This window comes from Mesocricetus auratus, unplaced genomic scaffold (genome assembly GCF_017639785.1).
Source record: "Mesocricetus auratus isolate SY011 unplaced genomic scaffold, BCM_Maur_2.0 Super-Scaffold_6730, whole genome shotgun sequence".
Classification (NCBI taxonomy): Eukaryota; Metazoa; Chordata; class Mammalia; order Rodentia; family Cricetidae; genus Mesocricetus; species Mesocricetus auratus.
The window spans coordinates 86,050,671-86,074,049 of NW_024429184.1; the positions used below are offsets into that span (position 1 = coordinate 86,050,671).

At 41.2% G+C, this 23,379-nt stretch overlaps 1 long non-coding RNA gene across 2 annotated transcripts; it reads left to right on the top strand.

Annotated features, from left to right (window-relative positions):
- The first annotated feature begins 338 nt into the window (after nucleotides 1-338).
- LOC110341737 lies at nucleotides 339-9,847 on the top strand. 2 transcript variants are annotated; one of them, XR_005875854.1, is made up of 4 exons: nucleotides 339-476; nucleotides 7,452-7,655; nucleotides 8,405-8,451; nucleotides 9,415-9,847. It is a non-coding gene; the product is annotated as an uncharacterized LOC110341737 (long non-coding RNA). The 2 variants fall into 2 exon arrangements; XR_005875855.1 differs by having other exon boundaries at nucleotides 7,452-7,617.
- Nucleotides 9,848-23,379: the final 13,532 nt, after the last annotated feature.

Sequence of the window (23,379 nt, forward strand, 5' to 3'; positions counted from 1 at the left end):
ACACATATGTTTACATGAAATCTACATTGCCCCATCCCGACTGTGCACTATGTCTCCCGAATCAACCCGCCAATTGGCAAGTATTTATTGGGAAAGAAAATAGTCCAACCCTGTGTTAGGATTTGGAGGGGACAGACACCAGGCAGCTAATGATCTACTTGGGGAGACAACACAAGTGTAGCATGGAGCAATTAGAGACCTGTTCAGAGCCACACTGGGTGAGTTGGAGTTCAGAAAAAGGACAGCTGGGGGAAGCCTGCAATGATGAGATAGTTCTCACGTGAAAGGACTTTAAGGCAGCTCTTCAAGACGAGGAGGTAGAAATGAGGGGCAGCAGGAAGGCATCGTCAATGGTTCACCTTGACTGCCGATCTGGCAGGGTTTGGAATCAACGAGGAGATGTACCTCTGGGTGGGTCTGTGAAGGAATTTCCAGGAAGGAATAGCCAAGGTGGGGAATGCATCTTTGGATCGCAGGTAAGATAGGAAGCGGTTTAAGGGAAATTCAGGGCTGTTCACTTGTCCATCCTCGCTTCTTGCTGGTGAGTGTCTACCCCAGTGTTTCTCTCAACACTGCCTTCATTTGCTACCACCAGAACACAGCTGCTGGGCTGATGAGATGGCTCAGAAGTTAAAATGCTTGCCATGTGTGCAGGACAGTTTTATATCAGCTTGACACAAGCTATGGTCATCTGAGAGAACGGAACCCTAGTTGAGAAGATGCCTCCATGAGACTGGGCTCTAGACAGACCTGTAGGATATTTTCTTTTCTTTTCTTTTCTTTTTTTTTTTTTTTTTTTTGGTTTTTCGAGACAGGGTTTCTCTGTATTGTTTTGGAGGCTATCCTGGAATTCTCTCTATAGACCAGGATGACCTCGAACTCACAGAGATCCGCCTGCCTCTGCCTCCCGAGTGCTGGGATTAAAGGCATGCGCCACCTATGCCCGGCAGGATATTTTCTTAATTAGTGATTTATGAGAGTGGGCAATCCATTGTAGGGGGTACCATCCCTGGGCTAGATGTCCTGGGTTCTATAAAGAAAAGTAGTCTGAGAAAGCCATGGGTAACAAGTCAGTAAGCAGCATGTCTCCATGTTCTCTGCATCAGCTCCTGCCTCCAGGATCCTGCCCTGTTTGAGTTCTTGCCCTGACTTCCTTCAATGATGAACTATGATCTGGAACTGTAAGGTGAAATAAACCATTTCCTTCCCAAGTTGCTTTAGTCATGGTGACTCATCTCAGCAATAATAACCCTAACTGAGACTCTGTAAGACCTGAGATCACTCCCAGGAACCCGTGTAAAAGGTAGATGGAGAAAACGAACCCCACAGTTTTTCTTTGATTTTCAAAAGTATTCCATAACTCATATGGCCCCACCCACAAAATATCAGAAATGTGGAACAATAACAAGTATTTAGGAATTTGGCATTCTAACACGGGATGGAAACCAACAACTTTCCAGGGAGCTTCCTTCAGCACCAGCCTGAGAGGGCTGGGCACGCAGCTTCTTTGGCAGAGCAGCAGCTGTGTTCCCAGTATCTCTAGAATTCAGATGGCCATGATTGGATTACCTAGACAGTAATTGTTGTGACCCACTCTAGCAAATCCTCACTTACAATAAATTCTGCTGGTTCTGGTTATGTAACAGCCCATGCTACGTAACCATAGTAACTCAAACTCTCCCAGTTGTGATGAGCTTTGGAGAAATGGTAGACAGCTAAATCCAGCCGGATTGAGTAAATTAGGTATGTAGTAAAACAGGGGTTCATGTTAGGATAGTCCCGTAAAGCACTTATTCCGCAGCCATCTTTAACCTTTTGTACAGATAGATTCAATAATGAGATAGATTCAATAATGACAGCCATCAACGTCAGTTCCACTGCTGTTCAAGTTTCACTGAGAAGTTCGATAAACATTCTTTTACTTAATTAAGAAAAAAGCATTGGCAAGGATGAAAAGATCTCTCCTTAGCCAGTGACACTTGCTGCTCTGGGTTGTAGAAGAACTAAGTGGAATTTTCAGCATTCTGGCTACAGAAGTTCTGACATCCTCTTCTGGCCTCCTAGGATACCTCCATACATGTGCCTACACACACACACACACACACACACACACACACACACACACACACACACTACTTTAAAGCATTGGTGGCAACATCAGTGGCAAAAAAGAGGAAGGAAGGTCATCAATTGATTTGGGGATTTGTACTATAGAAAGTGATTTGACTTTTTTTTCTGACTGTGATAGAGAGAAATGCTGTTCTCATATAAGTACAGCCAACACAGACATATGGTGGGAGCATCAGAATGTGCTAGATCATGTAAGCTGTAAACAGTTTGTATTCCTCACCTAAAGAGGACATTAGGGAATGGCCTGAGAGGATGTTCGGTTCTGGAATCTGTCCTCAATATGCTACTTTGCAAGGCTAAGAGAGGAGATGGGAACCACATATAGCATGGCAAGGACTATGAGGGCAGTGTCCAAGGATGTGCAAGAAGGCTTACAGCTGCCAGAAATCATACACCACTTCTAGCACACAGGCTTTGCTCAAGTTCGATTTAGGATTATGTCCTTCTGTGGTGTCTTTCAGCTGGGAGCCCTGCAATCAGTTCCTGTATGTCAACAAAAACTCAACTTAAAAATGTGTAATCTAACGAGAAAACATTTGGCCTTGTGAAGGGGGAAAATGATCAGCCATACAACAAATGGCCAGGTTTTTGTAATCCCTTGAAATAACTCTGGAATTGTTGACATCTCACAGGTCTGCATAGAAGGAACACTTTCTTTGAGTCCTTGTAGGCACAAAGTGACTCACTTGAGATTGAATTGACTGGACTCAAGAGAACAGAAGCTTACATCGAAAGAAACCCCTGTGACTTCGATGTGTTTTCGCGATGATAGCCTGTTCTGTGACTTTCTCTGTTTGTCATCCTCTTGAGTGACTAGAGGGATCCCAAGCATCCTTAGCAATTTCTAGGGTCGCATACCCAGTGGAGCCACCTGTGCTTGCACATGTGGAATCTGCCTGTCTCTGTGTCCCCTGCTCCTGGGTCTGGACTTGTGTTTCTCAACCTTTATCATGTCTTCCAGGTCTGGGCTAATGTGACAACCATGGTCAACCTGCATGACCAGCTTCTTCTACTACAATACACTATTCCCTGGTCTGCTCCTTTCAATGTCAGACACAGTTCCCCATAGAGGACCAGTCATGACTCCCCATAAATATCTGCTTGCTGTAAAGTTGATTTGTATTTGTAGTTATCATCTTTCTTCCTGGGGGCTCTGATATAAATCCTTGATGGTGGGACAAAAAGCAATGCCATGACCAATTTTTTGGAATAGAGCTCCCTCTCTCCTAAGAGCTCAGTTTAAATTGTGTAAAAAGATAGTGTTGTCCTACTGTTTCCTTGGTTTTGCTTTTACACAATGCACTTTTAGAAGTGCTACCTTGCTTTTTCTTAAAAATTGATGCAAGACAGAACAGCATATTTTAATATCATACAAACCTCACCACTCTCACAAAATGCTACCTACTTACCATGTAAAGTAGGGATGCCATTTACCAGGAGGGACTTCCAATTTGGAAGTAAACTACTTGCTACAGAGAAAAACACAAAAGCAAAAGGAAGGCTGGTGATGTCTCATAGATACAGTGGTACTTATAGTTTCCTGTATTACTTATAAAACTAAAGTTATTGTAATAATTTTATCAAACTTGTGACTGTCTTATGGCAAAGCACACTTATTCTCACTAACAACTGAGTGAATAACATGAAAGTGATGGGAACCTTGGGGGCAAAAACAACATAAACCCTGGACATTTCATAGTTTGTAAGACAAATTTCAAAAGTTAGCAAATGGATCCTACACATGGACTGTAGAAACTGAAAGAAACATTATTGACAGGTAAGATATGTCACAGGATACTCTGTTATAAAGTTAAAAGGTTCTCCAAAAGAAGTAAAATTTAAAACACTTACAATGAGATTATCCTAACATCAGCTTTCAGATTCATAAGGACCAGGCTTGAGTTCCTGCTGGTCTCGTAGGCCTGAGGTAGCCTTCATGCAGGGTTTATCATTTTTTGATTGATTGCCTCTTGGGGCCACAGAAATTTTGTTGTGGATGGCCTTTCTGTTTAGCAGCTTTGTTAACCATTCCCCACTACAATAGCCTGGAAACACAGTAATTCCTGCCTGTACTGCTTAACATCCATACCAAATGTCACTTGTGGAACACAGTTGCCTGTTTGAGAATCACTTCTTTAGGCAAATAATTAAAACACGTTACACATACATGTACATGCAAGTGTCAACACACACTATGTAAAACATTACTTTATAACAATTTTACTCCCAATGAAAGTGAACATTATAGTCAAGCAAATGAAACTAAGAATTTGGGAAGGGTCAAATTTTTATAAGATATATCCTTAATAGATGACCATCTCCAATGGGGTCACATGGTCTATCATTAAACAAGTGACTTAAAAAACAAAAATTGTAGAAGCCAAGATGAGTTTGCAAGAACTATGCAAGCTAAATTCACTCTTTGATCTCCCCTCCTGTCTTGCCCTTTTCTCCCTTCTCTCTCTCTCTCTCTCTCTCTCTCTCTCTCTCTCTCTCTCTCTCTCTCTCTCTCTCTCTCACACACACACACACACTCATTAGTAATAGCTTACTAATTTGTACCCTATCCACACATCAGCTGTGTACGGCTGTGGCTAACTACTTGGGTTTAAACTTTATAAACTAGAAGCTGGATTCTCTGAAGAAGCGGGTCATCCTAGACTACTCACCACACTTCTGACAAACTGTTTACCAATTTGTGAGTTTCCCTTGACTCACTCTTCTTGGTCAAATACTTCAACAGGATGACTTAATCAGGAGAGAGCTACCTACACACGATTGCTTTACATCACAAATGATACCTGGGAGGGAGCAAGAGCTCCCAGAGAGCAAGGACTTATCTCACCCTGTCTTGGCACAGCTCAGTTGACCAGTAGATCCACTGAACTCTGCTTTCTCTTGGGGTTTCATTCCACAGGTGTGATTCACTAATCATTGACTCTGTGGTTGAACTCGGTCTCCAATTCTCTCCTTTCTGGAGGTCAGGCCTCTGATCTAGTGGTCTGACTCTCTGATACCCCCTGAAGCTACCTGGGGACCACTGCAAGTGACCTTATCAGCATAAGAAAGACTCTCTTATCTTTCAGGAAACCCCACAGGTTTTGAAGCAACTGCCAGGAACCTGGACAAAAACCAGGTAACCTTTAAATACAGGTAGATTTCCATGGAATTTTTTAAATCTAGGCTGTTTTTAATTCTCTAAGGTAATTGCTATATGCAAAATACATAGAATATTGGGTAGAAAGTAGTTTGGTCAGTAGAGTTACAGTCAGTTAATAATTTTATACAAAGATGCCGAGTTAATGGATTACCCAAGGGAATCAAAATTAAGTTGTAACAATGAAGTCCTGACTACCAAAATTTTAGATAACATAAAACTTTGAGGGATAACAAACAAAACCTCAAAGTTCATCAGAAGGACGAAGTAGGTATCTCTGTGTCATGAAAGACTCAGGACTTTTTATCTTCCTACATCACCACCTTCAGGTTATTGTGTCATCTAAGATCAGTCACCCCCTTCCCATTCAGATGAAGTGACAAGAAGAGGGAGGAAGAAAAGCACGTATCCATTCTAGTTGCCTTGGTTTCCTGTAAAAAACAAAACAAAACAAAACAACCCAAACCTTCCCAGACCTTCCCACAAACTGATAATTCATGAGTTTGAACTTAGTCACTTGTTGCAAAGGGTTGCGGGAAATGGTTTTGTTTGTTATTTTATTTTTTCCATTTGTTTGATTTGTTTGATCATCAGAGTCCTTCTTCTGAAAAAACAAAACAAAACAAAAAAACAAAACACACACACACACACAAAAAAAACCAACAACCAAAAAATCAAGCAAATAGGAGAAAAAATTTTAAAGGCCAAAAATGAGATAGAACTCAATAAAATGAAATTCATTTATGTGGATAGAGCATTGTGATTTTTTTTCTCCAAATGAATTCAAGCTTTTTATCATTCTTTTTAAGATAGACATGAGCAATTTCATAAATAAGGTACTAGTAAATTTAATGGAGGGATGTAATAAAGGGATACTAGCACTCAGAGCAGTAATTATCTCCAAATGCAAAGATGGCTAAATAGCCGGACCTAGCTTGTCACTCTTCCGCTCAGTTGTGCTACATTTCAGAGCTCTACCACTGAGTCAAGCATCCTTGTCTTCCTCTTCCTCTTCCGCGGAAAGATCCAGCTGTGTTGGCTTCTCTATGTCTCTTCTCTTATAGACAAGCTTTTTCTCATTCTTGAAGTTTATGAACGGCTGACCCAACAGTGAATCTGCAAATAATGATGCAAAATTGATCTTTGTGCGGCTTTGGGGACAATTTGTAATTAGAATTCTTGAAAATGGATTTTTAAAGTTTTAATTTATAATCATAAGTATCATGTGGGAGGGCTTGTACAAAATATCCTTTGACTTTTATGTGAGTTTTAAAAAGTTTTTGATATGAGATGATGGGGGAAAACAGTAATAGTTCGTTGTGGCCTTGATTGGTATTTCCTTGTAACTAAAATTGTTCCTTTTCAAATGTGTCCTTGATTTCCCTCTTCCAGATAGTTCATCTTTTTGTCCCTCCTTTTATTCTCCCCTTCCTTATCCTCTTTTTCCTTCTCTTCCTCTTTTTGCTCTTGATGACTTAAGGAAATGTTTTCTACACTAAAAATACTTAGCTATTTAGATTTCAAACAAGTTTATTTCAAGTTTCTTTTCCCATAGGATATTAACTTCTTTAAAGTTTAGCTTATGCAAGTATCCTTTTCTTTTCTTTTCACTTAGTATCTCCTTTCCCCGTAAACATTTAGTCAAGTGTATTGAAATATCATCATCATCATGTATTAAAGTCATGGGTACCTAAAATCAGCTTTATAATTATCTAGGGGCTATATGAATAAAATTATTACATTTATGTGAAAAACAATTAGTGAAACTTGTTCTAATGGAGCTAGCAAGATAGTCAGATAGTGAAGATACTGTCCACTAAGTCTGGTGACCAGAGTTTGATTCTCAAAACCCACATAAATGTAGAAGTAGAAAACAAAACTATTCTCTGACCTTCAAACATGTGCCCACCTCATAATCACACATCCAATAGTAATAATAAAGAATGAATTTTTAAAACATTTTAAAATTAGTCATGATGGTGTATAACTTTGTTCTTATCACTAAGAAATCAGAGACAGGCAGATCTCTTTGAGGTTGAGTTTGGCCTATTCTATCTAATGAGTAAGACCTTGTGTCAATAGATAAATACTTTATCTCTGGGTTAATGGAGAATGTCATATTTATTAAAACGGTTCATGTTGTATAACTTTCAATTCTTCTCAGTGAATCTAACATACTTCAAAAGAAAATTGAAAAATAAAACCTATAGATGCAGTAATTTGAAACTTCATCTGAAAGAGACACTCAAGCCAAAGAGAGTAGAAGAAAGTGACAACAGAAAAGGACGTTCATCTACAGGATGTGAAAATTCTTCATAAAGTCAAAAAACGTAAGATATAACAAAGCCGTCTATGCCAGAAAAGACAGGTAAATAGAGAGAAAAAAGAAATCAAGAAATGTGATATTGGCCAGGAGCTGGGGGAATGAATGGGTGATATTGGTTACCTTTTAATCAAAAGGGAGAAAAAAGAAAGCCAATAAATGACTTTAGAAAAGATAAAGGAACATTTCTATAAAATAGAAATTCTACACAATAAAAATCCTTGTATTAAAAAAATATACAAAGCAGAGTTCCTGCTGGAAAAAAATATTCTTCAGTAAAACCATGTTTCATCAAAAATGGCTTTGAGAAGTGACAGGTGATATATAAAAAAGAAAAATAAGTAACAAATAGTGACCAAGAAAAGTCAACCTCACTGCTAATCAGAGGAACACAAATTATTGGAATAGGGATAATATTTTCCCAGTTTTGCAAAAAGCTAAAACATAATAATGGCCATTGCTTGAAATGATTAAATTAAAAGAAGGCTAATCTGTTAGTGGGAAGGTAGTTTCCAATTTCCTCAAAATATTACAGCATGCATCCAGAACATTTCAAACAGTAACTACTCTGTCAATTCATGCTCATTACTTCTTTAAAAATGTGTACTTGGAATACATACATTAATTTCTCACTTGGATGCTGTTTTAATATTTCAGAGTGGTAAATGCATCATTATTGATGGAGTTGAAACCTTTTACTCATCAATGTCCCAATGACTTCATTATCTTCACTTGTAGAGAGAGTTGGACATGGTAACATTTGTTTGTTGTTTCTTTCTGGTTTGTTGAAACAGGGTTTCTCTGCTGCACTGTCTAGCCTGGAACTTGATATATAGACCAGGTTAGCCTCAAACTATTTGTAATTTTACTCCTTTACTGTCTGAATTATTTTGTTGAAAGAGGAATGGAAATCTGACCTCAAATTCATGTAGATCCACTGCTTCTGCCTCCCAGGTACACCGTATTCGGCTATGATGTAGTGTTTTGTTTTGTTTTTAATTATAAAGAGGTCTTATTTAAATACAAATTTCCCATGTTTCAAAGCTTGAAGAAATAGGTTAAATAAATTATGATATCTCAGAGTGATGAAATCCTACTTATTAAATTAATGGCACTTTTTCTAATAATACACATAATATATACACAGTTGGACATTGAGAAAGATAGCATCTTAGAACAAAACAAAACTACGCAGTCACCCATAAATTTTCCAGCCACACGTAACTATTGCGGATTTCCTCATAATGTCTGCCATGTGGTCAAATTTGCTTTTATTTTGAACTTTTCTCCTTTATTGTCTGAATTACTATGTGGAAAGAGGAATGGCAGGCTTAAGAGTTATTGTTGTTTTGTTCTTGTGGTAGTGAGGATTGAACAGGGCCTGCTAGGCAAACATTGTGTCCCTGAGCTGGATTGCCTGCCAGCACACCAACAATGACTTAAAGAGTCTGAGAATGGTGGCATTGGGACTTTCAAGGCAAGGTCAGAGAAAGGCAGCGATCAGCACCATGGTTGCCCTTGGCCCATAGTGAGTGAACAGGCTTTGGGTCTGGAAGCAACCCAGGCGCAGCAGGAATCTGCTCCCCCACATTAGAGGAATATGACACTATGCCACAAGATTGAACTCAGAAAGGCTTGTAGTCTACACACCTAAGTCCTGGGGCAATCTAGCATTATTGTTTAACCAGGGGCCTCCAGAATTTTTATTTTGAGTCAGTCCTCTACATAGTGCCCCAAACCCTAACCTGGTTAATATCTGTTAGTTTGATCACTTCAAACTTATGGGTCTTTGTTGCTCTTTCAGGTCTATGAGGAGTCACTGCTCATCTCTTGAACAGTCTCTGCCTTGCTGGTCTTTATGATTGGTGCTCATTTCTGAGGTTATAGAGCCATGATGATCCCCCAAATTCCTCGCCTCTTGCTCTACATGATGATATATGGCATTGCTTTAGTTGTCTATCCAGAGTTAAATGACCCTTGGCCAAATGTCTCGACAAACATCAACTCCAGATGTTAGATCCTTGGGAGTGAGTCCTAACTCGTCCATACCCACTACTCTGTCTGGGCTTTCTGCAATCCAATAGTCTTCCTTGAAGGCAATAATTAACTGAGTGCTATCACATGCTTACATAATACAACAGTGGTGCCATTCTGTATTATTTTGGAGAAAATGAAATCTGAATTCCTCATTTGAGCTCCAAGTTCTAGTAACTTCAATTAAATAAATAATCTTTCAGAAAGAATGTGTTCTGTCTAATAGCTCTTGTAGTGATGTAAATTACTGTAAAGCAAAAGGAAAAGTAGGATATAAATTTTGAGATAATTTTTCCAATATTATTACTATACTAAACACAATCCAAAGTATACACACACACACACACACACACACACACACACACAGAGAGAGAGAGAGAGAGAGAGAGAGAGAGAGAGAGAGAGAGAGAGAGAGAGAGCTCTTCTGCAAAGGGCAGCACCAACCAACACTGTTAGCTTCTTAAATAAGTGATTCAAAACATTGAAGATGTAATCTGTGTCATACGAAGAAAAAGTGTAGAGACAAGGAACCTATCTACCCAAGGCATAGTGACAATTTCATTAAGTGAAGAGGAGATACTAGGATGTGACATAGAGGAGCCAGCAGGAATACTTAGGTGGATTCTGCTAAAAGTTCAGTGGCACTGGTTGACATTGTTGGAGAGACACAGAGACAGAGAGAAAGAGAAGTGGGAAATAGGAAAGGGGAACGAGGAAGACAGAGAGAACCTCCTTTTCTGGTCATAGTAGAGGTTTAACTAACGATTGTTGGATGTACTCAATGGGACTCACTTAAAATCTAATAGTGACAAGTGTGCTCTGTGTGAAACTTACAAGAGAGTCCTCTTTTGTATATCAAGTTCAATTACAGAAATCTTTCTTCTAAAGGAAGCCTCTTTTCTTGGGTGCCTGTGGGAACTTCTAAGGATGTTCACCCACGCTGTCCTCTGATGTTCTGATTGGCTGATACCCAGTGGCCCCCGCCTCTCGGTGAAGATCATCTCTCTCTATATATCAGACCATAGAACCTGGTGATGTAAGAGACACAGAAAACCAACAAGAGGTGATGTGTGTGCCACATTCTGGGAGCCTGCCGGGGTGATGTAGGAAAGAAATGGCAGACAAAATGACAGACACACGTAGGAAAGTGGGGTGGGGGTGAGGGCTCTGATGGAGGGTGCCTACTATACAGCCTGGAAACTAGGTAGTTTATTATGTACAGCACAAGGAGGAGGGTTAGCTAGTCTAGGTAGCAGGTCTCTACAGGAGAGATGTCTCAGGTTTCAGTCATCCTTAAGGAGGAAGAGACAGTTGCTAGTTTGTGGGCATACTGTCAAGATCAGCACACCGGTGGGCAGAAGGCATGGCCATTTCTCCGAGCCTGACCTGGGAAAGGCTTTGCCATCTTCATGTGTCTGAGTGTGGCTGTGCCACACAACAAACATTCAGGTCTTCATGTACTCCAGAAAGTAGAAAAAAGAAAGATTATGATTTAAAGCTTTTATGTATTCATCAGAATAACTCAAATTTCATATACTTAAAAACCATGAACAAAATTAAAGGCAAAAAGATAAATGGGAATACAATTTTGAAGGGCTGGTTTGAGCGAGTGATAGAAACAGATTTAAAGGGCTACAAGTTGTGCCAGGCAGTGGTGGTGCACGCCTTTAATCCCAGCACTCGGGAGGCAGAGGCAGGCGGATCTCTGTGAGTTCGAGGCCAGCTTGGTCTACAGAGCAAGTTCCAGGACAGTCTCCAAAACAATACAGAGAAACCCTGTCTCAAAAAAACCAAAAAAAAAAAAAAAAAAAAAAAAAGCGGGGGGCTACAAATTGTACAAATTGTCAGTATGGAAAGGGACAGACGAAAGCACATCATTCAGTAAGTGGGGACAACCAAGGGACACCTGAAGAAGCACTCCCCTGACTGTGGTCCCACATGAACACAAGTCAAACAATCAAATCTTTTAAAATGATCCAATTAGAAAGGATTTTCATTTTGGCAGAAATATCAGTCACCACTAGAGATGCCAGGGGAGCAGGGCATCCTTCACCAACTGTGTTAGGATGGAAAATGACTAAGGCTTCCAAAGCTGACAATATAGTTCAAACTCCTTAAAAAGACACAGTGCAGGAGGCAGCTTTGCAAAGCAGCGTTAAGTCCGAGGGTTTGTGTGTCCACATTTTCAACTTAGCAGAATTTATAATGGCAAGAGCTGGAGCCCACAGCATCCGAAGACCTAGAATGAGCTGATATGATTTGAAGCTGGTCACTAAGATGGTCTACTATAATATTTTGGTGACATGGAGAAAACACACATACAAATATGAAGCAGAATGGAAGATATTGCACACAATAGAACAATAGCAAGGTTTTTGTTGTTGTTGTTTTTTTTTTAAGGTAAAAAAAAAAACACACCTTCACCACAGTATTAAAACTGATTAACTCATATTGGTGGGAACAAGCTATTCTTGCTGTCTCTAGGATGATGTCCTACCACTCTGCATGGGTTGTCTGAAGTACAGCATAATGTATCATTATTCTCAAAGCACATCTCTAGAATCAATCTTGCTTTTTTTATTTTCTAGTAGAAAATATTTTGGAGAGTTATTTTGTAATACATTTTAAAGCAGTATATCACCATCTAGTCTAGTTCAAGACCCAACGTCATAACTCACTTTGGCTTCAGGCATGGTAAATTATAACTCAGCAAAACTTGTGTATAGTTTTGTTAAAAAAATTTAAAAGTTAAATATATTAAAACTGAGAAGCTAGGCATAGTGGTGTGCCTATAGAATTGCGGCACTCTGGTGGGGAAGCAGGTGGACCAGGAGTTGAAGTCTTCCTCTGAGACTCAGTGCCTTTGAGGCTTGCCTAAGTCACATGAGACTATCGACGAGTGTTTTTACAAAACAGGTCAAAGAAACACAATTCCCTTCCCGTCTCAAGGATTCAGAAAGGAGACAGACATTTGTATTTTACTGATAGCAACATAATTGACCCATCTTAGAATGGCCGGAGTCACTTTGCAACAACTTTGAATTCTTAAGTCTCTCAAAGTGTGCTCACTCAAGGGACCGCAGGTTCCCAAACTGTTTGCTGTCCTTTCCAGGAAGTCGCTGTTGATTCACTCTCTACGGGAGATTCCAGTCTTTCCCGGAGGGCCAGCCTCAGGCAAACTGCGGGAGAGCCTTCCTTCCTCTCCCCAGAGCATTTCTGCTCTCTCCAAATCTGTCCTCACGCCCTTCAATCACAGGCGAGGCTGCTAATACGTCTAAGCCTCTTCTAAGTCAGACATTGTGTTAAGGGCTTACACCTACACTGCCTTTGGAAATGTCACAACAGCCTCGCAGAGGTTTCTACTTGCTTCCCTCTACAGAAGGGGATGCTGAAGACGAAGCCTAGAGAGGTGAAGACCACTGCTCTCAGTCACACAGACACAGCTGAAATCCACAGACAATTTGAAAGTTCTGTCCTAATGGGGTATAGCTGGGACTTTTTGAGTACCCTCCAGTCCTACAGATAGTTTATCTAATCTTGGAACTAGAAACCAAACTGTTCTTAAGTTTGAAGAAGTCCAAACTCCTTCAGTTTCTTGGAGAATACACAGGTGCCTGGTTCTAACTGGCTTCTCTATTAGTTTCAACATAATTCCACAAGGTGAACTTAGGAACTATCCAGTTTTCTCAAATAGCCGCACTTGTCCCCTAAACACTAAATAGACAACAACAACAAAATTGCAGCTGTCCTTGTGTGGACTTAAAATCATTTCTTCTGTAAGCTTACATAGCCCCTGCCCAAGAGAATTGACTTCTCAGCTTCCCACTGTAAGAACAACAAGGAATTCTCCAGGAAAACTGCCCCCTAATCATCCCCAATTCTAAACTAGTAGCTTTATGCCCTCAAGCAATTTACCTGTGAGACGAAAGTTTTTCATCTGTAAACACCCAAGTTAAAAATATTACCCTACCTCTAGAGTTGGGAGAGAAATAAATTAGATAATATAACTAAAGTTTTTCATAAGTTGGGTGGGGGGAGGAGAAGGGCTGGTTCCGGGTCCCCTTCCTCTTCCACTCATCTCCTTAGGATTTTCCTGAATTCTTCATGTAAAAGTCATGCCATAGACTATGGGTTTTCTTTTTTCTCTAAGACACCTTAAACGTCGCATCCTTAACTTCTCAGAGAATCCCTGCTTTTCAATCCTATTCTTGCGAAGTTTGTTTTTACGCTGAGTTAAAATACAAGATTTAAATAAGAAGGTGGATTAAAAAAAAAAGACAGCGTTCAGCAACCAGCTTTCTAATCGGAGAGGGTTTCTGGAGTCCCCGCTGTGACAGGGTGCTGAGGAGTCACCTCCCCGAGTGAAAGCTAGGCCGAATTTTGCATGTCAGACTTGCTTCTGTTGAAAATTATACAGGCAGCTGGGTAACAGATCTTTCCTACCCCAACAGTATTTCATGGAAACACTTTGACAGGTTTGATTACAAGGAATTGTTCTTGGTGGCTAACACCACCACCCCTCGCCCCCAAAGCAGGAAGATAAAATCTTGCATCTTGGCAAGAGGTGAGGAATCCACTTCATTATTAACATTTTTTTTAAGGTTGTCCATTATACGTTCAAAAATGTCCCCTCCCTCCTGATCGTGTGATTGACAAGACGCCAAACGCCCCGCCAGGGTACTTTCTTTGCAGTGGTTCTGGTCTTTGCCCAGGTTCCCCAAACACCGGGGCAGGATTTCCCAATATTCCTTGGGTTGCATTGTCAGCCTGTCTCATCCAGGACAGCTCCTTAAAAAACAAAAAACAGAAAAACAAACAAACAAAAAGGCGGGTGTGGAGATGGACTGTCCCGCGTTAGGAGGCGTCTCCGGGAATGACCGCGCGTTGGCCGCTCAGATTCCGAGCTGAGCTTTCGTTTCCCGTAGGTCAGAAGGCGCGGTAGGTGGGGGCGCGGGTGATCGCACAGCTGTCCCCAAGTCCTGCTGAGTCCCCCGCCCCCGGAGTCTCCACGAAATTATGCGGCACTGACGTGTGCATCTCAGGCTTGTTAGGAGTGTTAGCCTTGGATGTTTGAACCCTGAAAAAAAAAAGTGTTAACCACAAGAAGGGCTGGTGTCCCTATTCACAACTCCCCTGTGTCTCTCTGCGGTGACTTCTCTACAGAAGCCTGGGTACCCGCATCCTTCCGAGCACCCAGCGCGCTCGCTCGGCTCAGCCACGGTGACGGTGTCCCCTGCACCCAGGACCCTCCGCGAGTCACTGTCGTGGACCCGCTTAGTGTTCTCCGCTCCACCTGCGGTCCCCCTGGGTGCTATCGCCGATCTCGCCGGGCCTCGGGGCGACATTGGGATTCCCAAGGCCCAGGCGGCCCATCAGAGGAAAATCCACCCGGGAAGAGAGACAGCCCCCCATCCTCGCGCTTCCATCGGTCACCCATTGTCTCTTTTATTCTCAACTCCACCCCGTCCCTCCCCGCGCCGCGATGCCTCTCTTAGGTTGTGATGGTTCGAAGTTTAGATTTGCGACATAACGCCATTCATAATCTTACAAGGAAAGGCAGGTAGGCGATGAGAAACTCGACACAGAATGGATTTTTGAACCTAGTGAGAAAAAGAGTTGATCAGTGACTAAGGTTCTTGATTTTCCTCCCAGTATCTCAACGAATGATCCTTGAATTAAAACTTAAGACAATTTTATTTCGCCTGCCTGGAGACTTAGGGCTTGGTTGCGGGTCAGCTGCATGAAACATCTTTGAGGGGCCTATATGGAGATTGAAGTTTAGGATTAGAACTCTATCCTTTCTTCAAAGTCTCAGGCGGAGGGAGGAATGTGGGGATAAGGTGTCAGGGAGGGGTCAGTTTTCTCTGGCTCTCGCCACAAGGCTCTTCACTTTGAGAAACTCGACCAGGAAGCCCTAGGTATCCCAGTCCTTGAACTTGCTTGGTGCTACAGTTCTGTTCGCTCACTCTGATAGAGTTGTCTGTCTGTTACATGTCTTAACTTTCCCTTCCTTGCCTCACTCCTTCAATCCTGGGCAAGGGGGGTGGGAAGCAAATAATTCTCTCCCTTACACAGAGCAGAAGAGTCCATCCCTAGGATCAGTGTGGAGAACTAAAGACACAACTTCCCCCATTGTCCTCCACTGTGACTGCAAGTGGAGTGTTCTGGAAACTGCCCTTTCACCTTGTATGAAAGACAATTTCCCCATCCCAAGCTCTCTCTGTCTCTGTGTCTGCCCCCCCCCCTCTCTCTCCCTCTCTTCCTACCTCCTTCCCCCCATCTCCCTCACAACATCCAACAATCTCTCAGGTCTTCTCTTGGACACAGGAGTTTAAGCACGGAGAGCTCTACAGCCAGCTGAGGTGTGTCCAATCCAGGGGATGAGTGTAAGAAAAGAATCTGGAGTATTTTTATGGAACGAATTATCTTTGTTTACTTCGGTGAGTCACTATGCCTTCCTTGTTTGTGACCCACCCGTTTGCCGGGATATCACAACCATCCTTCAGCCAGAGGGGGAGAAAAAGAAGGAAGATGTGTGAGCTCCCCCTGGTGCCTTCCTGAATTCAGGCTGACTGAATCAAAACAAAAACTGTAAGGAAACACCCTTACAGCAGAAGGAAAAATAAATTACCTGCATTCTTTCCTTTGAATAGGGTCAGTTCGGTTCTGACTGGCACATACTAAAGCTGAGGGCCTAAATTTAATGTGTATCCTTAGGAGGCCATGGCCTTGTCACTGAACCTTTTAAACTCCAGCTTAGAATAGGGATTTGATAGCTAGCTGCCTTGGGTGGGTTTCTCTTGAATCAAAGTGATTACTTTTTGGCCACAGCTTTTCTCTTTATCAGCCTGAGTTGTTCATAACCGAACAGTCTACACACTTCCTGTTGTGTTGCAGATACAGGCGTTATCGTGGGAATCTAGTGCTAGCTACGCTGACGCTGACCAGTGTTCTACACTGTATACCGATGTCAACAGTGTGCTACACTCAGTAAGGGTCTTTAACCCTGGGGTCAGGGCCACTGTAAACTCCAGTCATTTGCAAAGGCTGCAGGGCACTTTTCACTCAGTCTCCTTCCTGGGTGTGTGACTTACAGACACCCTTAACAATGCATTTGAATGCATTCAGTGAGTCCCAGTCTTTAGCCTTAGGGCTGGAGAGTATGGATAGATGTATCACACTTAATTTCGGCTGTACCCAGGTCGGTCAGTTTATGGACAAACTTCGCTAAAATGGCCAACAGCATGGGTCTAGTTTCCATTTCCTGTGGAAACATGGAGGTTCTGTTTCCTTTTGTTCTAAATGTGTGACTTTGGTGGGGTCAGGTTCTCATAAAGCCAGGGGCATAGCCTGAGCTCTTTGCAAAACCTTCCACGATCTCACACTCACTCTCTGCTCTGGTTTTATTTCCCTAAACACAGCATGGTGGTCCCCCCTTCATCCACTCCCTAATTGCATTTTTTTCATTTGCCCTGCCATCCTGATTTCTAGGGGCCTCCTGGAATGTCCAGGAGCAAGACTCACCTCTCTCCAGGGCACAGTCATCATGCAGATTGCTTTCCTGTCTGTGTATCTTGTTTTTCACTCTGTCTATGCACCCCATGAGCCTCTAGACTAACTGATGAAACGCATGCAGGTGCTAGATAGGTATTGGAAGCGCTGTGCAGAAAGGTAATGGCTTTTGTTTATCTGCCTCCATATTCTGCCCAGACTGTGCCGATATCTCTAGTAGTTCTCCTCTTAATGAGGAGCCTGAAATAATAACCATGAATGATTTTTTTAATTTAAAAAATTTTGATTCTCATGTCTCTTAAGTGAAAAATTGTCAAATTAAGGAGCTGCGTTCAGGGTTTAATTGATGTATTTGTTGTGCTTTGCCTGCACCCCAAAAGGATTTGAGGTGGGCTTAAAACAGTATGAAAACTAGACACAATTATTAATTCTGTCCTTACAAGTTCTAGAATTTTATAGTTCTAGGTGCCAAGTTTAAAAACTTAGAGGGTTTTAAGATGAGATGTATGGTGTTTTCTAATATCTCTCACCATGCTATAGGAAAAAAATCATGGATAAAAATTTCAGAAATATTTTTGTGTCTCTTTGCATATCATACACATACATACACATAAATACACACATACATACATACATACTCACACTCAAACTGCACTGGCAGGGAACATAGGTTGTTTAAAGCATAGCTATTCAACTGTCATATAAAGTGAAATCTATATTTTCTCTCCCTATATGACTATATATTTAACATCTCTATGCATATGTGTGTGCATACATATGTATATGTTATATACACACACTCCACATTATTATTTCAAAGGGAATTTTCTCCTTCTGGCTAGCAGCAATAAGTAGTCAATATTTACACTCTTGAATATCGATGACATCTCGCGCACACGCGGAAGCTGTGGAAAAAACGTCTCCATTTTCAAACAGACTTTTAATTATTTGTAAAGACTTCAATTGTTCACTGTCTAATGTCATGGATTGGTCTTCACAGTGTGAAGTGCCACTGTCCAGAACCCCCACAGTATTATAAATAGGCTTCTAAAGCTGGGTTGATTGATGTTTGGCATAAAACGCTATTCCTCTGAGCACATATATTCCTTCTGTTCACCATGTTCATAGAAAAATACCAGGGCTGATTTTTTATTCAAATCTCCAATTTATGCAGGGTTTAAAGTACTAAATACTTAAAGCCCTTTTCAGATCTTTTTCGCCCCTTTCTGTTAGGTAAGTAGCTAAATCTTCGGCTTCAACACAAATAAGAATCGGAGATTTAGCAGATTTCCTGTGGGGAAGAGAAAGAGTTTATTAATTATATTGAGAATCAAATAATATGCTTCTTTGACACTAATGTTCTGTCTTTCTTCACCCCATGCATCCTAAGGGAGGACTTTAAAGCCTTTATCAGGGTCTAGATTACAGCAGTTACGGTTCCTTAGAAGAAAGAGTAATGAATGGCATTTGGAGTTGAAGAGAGACTTTGAGATGTTTTAAGATTTAAACAGCAACTGTGAAATGATTTTTTCCCCCAAGTGTGTCCCAGGGATTGTAATATAAGACACCAAAAAGCATGATAAAGTGCATTTCATGAGTTTTAATAAATTTTTAATACTGATGAAAATGTAAATTTTCCCTTCACGACCCTTATCTGTATTTGACAGAGGCCTACAGAAAAATTTAAATACCTATTTAAAGCAATTTACAAGATACTGTAGAGATTGCCAGCAATAAAGCATGATAAGGGATCTTCTTAAAATTTTTTTTTATATTGACATCATTCAAACCAATTGCCTTATCCAGCTTTTACTTGCTCTAACCGGTGCTCATATTGCTAGACTTAGCAAGAGTGATCATTATATTAGAAACAAATTCTACTTGAATGAGATTCGAAAATGACCACTACCTGCCTGACTGATAGCAGTAATTGTTCTTTATTTTGTGATGCTTATTTTGACCCAGACAATAGACAAGGGATGCTCCATGCGTTATGACCTTGGATTTGTATGACCACTGTGTGGAAAATGTTCTATGATTATCATTCACCATGTTATTGATGAAACTTTAAAGCCTTTATTAGGGTCTAGACTACAGCAGTTACGGTTCCTGAGAAGAAAGGATGTAATGATGGCATTCTGAGTTAGGATACATACGAGAATCAGGGAACTCTGCTTAGTAAATAACACAGGTAGGAAGTATAGTGGGCACTACTCACTGCTCCTGGAGTTAGCAAACACTCTCTGTATAGGTAGTAAATGCTTTAGACACGGCATGCCACACAACCCCTGTCCCTGTTCAACTGTGTAGCCCTGGTACAAAACCAGATCTAGATAAAATGCAAACTAACTGCATCTGCTCCAATAAAACTTTAATAAATAAATGCAGATGGCAGGCCAGATTTGTAGTATCCTGTCCTGACTATGTCTTTAGACAGAGAAAAGGAGTGAATGGACTGCTCTGCAGAGCAGATCTCTGGGCAGGAGCTGTCTCTGAGCAAGTAGAAAGTATATGAACTGGGGTCTTCAAAATCTGCCTCCTGCTGACACCTAACTTTAAACATTGTAGTTGGAGAGTTGGAAGGGTTTGCTTCAAAAGCAGTTACAAGTATGGCAAAGTATGGCATTTTAAATGAACTGTTGGAGATGGGCTCCCATAGATCCAACTCATCTTGAACTTACTGTGGTCTTCTTGCCTCTACTACCTAGGAGCTGTGTTTACATGCAGTGTTGGGATTCAAACCCAGAGCTTCATAAATGCTGATCAACTTTAGATCGACAAAGCCTTGATTTCACTTTAGAGTCCTTGTTGTTACAGGGCTGTTTCTTACAGGTGATCTCATGAGCCTGGAGTCCAAGGCTGCCGGGCACCACTCAGCTGCACTCACGCAATGATCTTGTTACATTCCCTAATGATTATTGGGACTCCATGTTATTCTTACTGCAGACCCTGGCTTGCTTCAGTGGCTTTCATTTTCTTGACTCTGTGACTGTGCTGGTTTTCTAGTCAAAGCCAGAGGGTATGTCTCATCCTTGCAGGTCTCTCTACCTGAGAGTCCAAGAAGTAGGTCATGGCCAGCTTGTGCCAGCATTTTCATGTATTTTCACCTGTTCCTGGATCCTCCATTATGACAGCAGTTATTACAATACAGAAACAGCCTCTCTCTGCCAATATCAGATCCACGTGCTGCCTTCTTCAAGATGAGTGGAACATCCCAGTTCTATTTTGATACAGTTTCACTGTGTAGCCAGTACTGGCCTTGAGTTCTCACTGATCATTCTGCCTCAGTTTCCCACGTTCTTGCTTTATAGGTATGCACCACCATGCATAGCTAGGTTGAGCTCATTTGATAATGAAATCTATAGATGACAACCAGTGAGTCCTGTTGACTAGCTTTACCCCAAAACAGTATGTAGGGTAGCAGCTTCACCAGAAGGAAGAGATTTTCTTCCTTTTATATTAGATGACTAAATAAGATCATACAAGTTATCATTAGTGCAAGACATTGCAGAATTATTTGTTCTAATACTTCCCTAAAAAAAGAAAACCAAAGTAATGGGAGCAAAGTATGAGGCTAATTGGAAAATTTACAAGCACAATTAAGTGAAAGAAAACCAAGATGATAATGTATTTTTTTAAAAAAAAGATGAAGCATTAGATGTCATAGAACTAGCAATGTTTTCTCTCTACTTCACATTCAAACACATTTTTTAAAATTCAATTTTTATGGTAAATTGCACTGATGGTTTTATTATTTAAGAACTAAGAAGTTTTCACTAAGAGGAAACTTCTCTGGTCTTGGATTTAATCCTTGAAATCAATCAAGTCTTTAACGTCCTTTGACTTATCCTCAGATAAAAGAGCTCTTAGAGTGCAAAACCAAGGAAGTAATCCTGGCCTTGTTAGTGACCAAAAAGAATGACTATAAGCCCAGATCCTTGCACTTCAGTAGATTATAGTGCCATGGAGGAAATAACATTAATTCATAGGAGACAATTCAAATGACTAAACAGTATGGCAGTTGTAAGGTATAAGTTTAGGGTAGAGAGGATGTTCACACTCCCTGAGAGTGCTTCTCAGAGGCCAGTTCTTCTTGCTATGACAAAATACCAGACAGAAGGAATTGTAGGAAGTGTTTATTTTGCTCATTGATTGAGGGTACAGTCATCATGGCAAGGAAAGAAGTTGGTGTGGTAATTGGTCACACTGCAGTGAGGAGGCAGCTGGTCACACTGTGTGCAGTGAGGAGGCAGCTGGTCACACTGTCTGCAGTGGGGGACGGGGAAAGATGAACACTGCCATTCAGCTCAGTTTCTCCTTTTCATTCAGTTCTAGACTTCAGATCATGGAGTGATACTACCCATATTTATAACTATCTTCCTTCCTTAATGAAATCTAAAAAGACCACCCCTCCCAGATGTGGCCAGAGGTGTGTTTCCTAGGTGATTTTAGAGTCTATCAAGTTGACAATGGCAGCCCTGATGGACAGATTTGTATTAGTTGTCATCAAGATGACATTGCTGGTTTTGTGTGAGAGAATAACCCAAGCATGGTGTTTCTCTGGTTCAGAAGTAGTTTTTGCTTTTTGGTATCTCAGATGCAGGGGACAGAGTAGATACTTGAAAAATATATTTAGTATACATATTGAAGGGTTTGCTGTTGCTGTTTTGTTTGTTTGTTTTTTGAGACAGGGTTATTTTGTTTTTTGAGACAGGGTTTCTCTTTGTAACAGCCTTGGCTGTCTTGGAACTCACAACTCACTCTGTAGACTGGACTGGCCTCAAACACACAGAGAACTGCCTACGTCTGCCTCCCGTGTGTTGGGATTAAGGAATTGTGCCACCACTACCAGATTTACAAATAGAGTTTTAGGAAGATTAGTGTGTGAGATATGTGCTGAAGAGAATGGAACAGAGAAAGAAATATTGCTGGGAATGCATCCTCATTTGTGACCAGAGGAACAAGAAGAGGTTTGTGACACAATTTCTCAGAGGAATTTCCTCTTATTCCGTGACCAACAGGCTGTCTTCACAGGCAGCAAGAGAGGGGATGCCTGCCTGAAATATAAGCAGATGTTATTTCCCCACTGTTGCTACATGTTGTTGCTGGCCTTCCCCTGTGGTCTCTTTCCTATCCATTGCCCAGGATGCAGTCTCTGTATAGAAGGAGTTGCTTAGCACCGCACAGGCTCTCAGAATCACCATACAGGGCTTACTCTGGGTGAATGTGGTTCTCTTATCCCAGAGGGCCCCCAGCAGGATGATGGAGAACTGGCCCGTTTGCCTGGCGTCTATCTGTGATCCCTAAGGTTTGCTGCCACACTATACACGGGTTCATCTCTAATGTTATAGTGGAACCACTGATTCTCCAACGTCATAGGGAGCTGAGGATAAAACAATCCTCCAGCTTCCATTTTTTTAAAAAATTCAGTAGACTCTGATCATGGATGGATGGGTAAAGCAATTTTTTTTTTTACCATCTGGCCTTACCAGGGCAGAATCTTATGAATTACAAAAGACACTGTAGTTTGAAAATAATAATAATAATAAACATGGAATGAAGCTTTCTATTGCTTTCCTAGCCACCTATCAAAGGTTTGCTGTGCAAAGTCAAAGGCAGTGGGAAACAAATGTGGGGGTGAAAAACCAGGAGATGGACACAGGAAGCAGACTCCCCACACATGAACCATAGGGGGGTGAGAAATGTCCCACAGACTGTCAGGCAGGAAGCACTTGGTGACATTTGGGAGCCAGGCTGTGTATGGTGGTGAAAATGGGATTCAGGATGCAGAGATTAAGACAGAGGGCTGGTGAGATGGCTCAGTGGTAAAGGTGCTTAAAGCCAAACTGGATGGTTTGATCCCTGGGACCGACATCATAGCACAGAACTCGTTCTCAAAAGCTGTCTTTCGACCTCCATAGTGCGCTATATAGCATGTGCCCCATGTATACAATGAGTGGACAATGTAATTTATTTAAAAAAGAAAAGAATAACTAAGAAGGTCCTATGCATAGAACACACAAGTATAAGTACTGAAATAAAGTAGAACTTTTGCTGCTATCAAGGCTGTTTCCTATCAGACTGCATCAAATACCATCTCTACCCAAATTCTTCCATTTCTGTTATTTAACCCATTTCTTAGTAATGTACATTAAAGGTGATAGGATTATATGTGTAAGTGGTACATTTGGTATAAATATTTGTGTTTTTCTGTGCCTTGGGC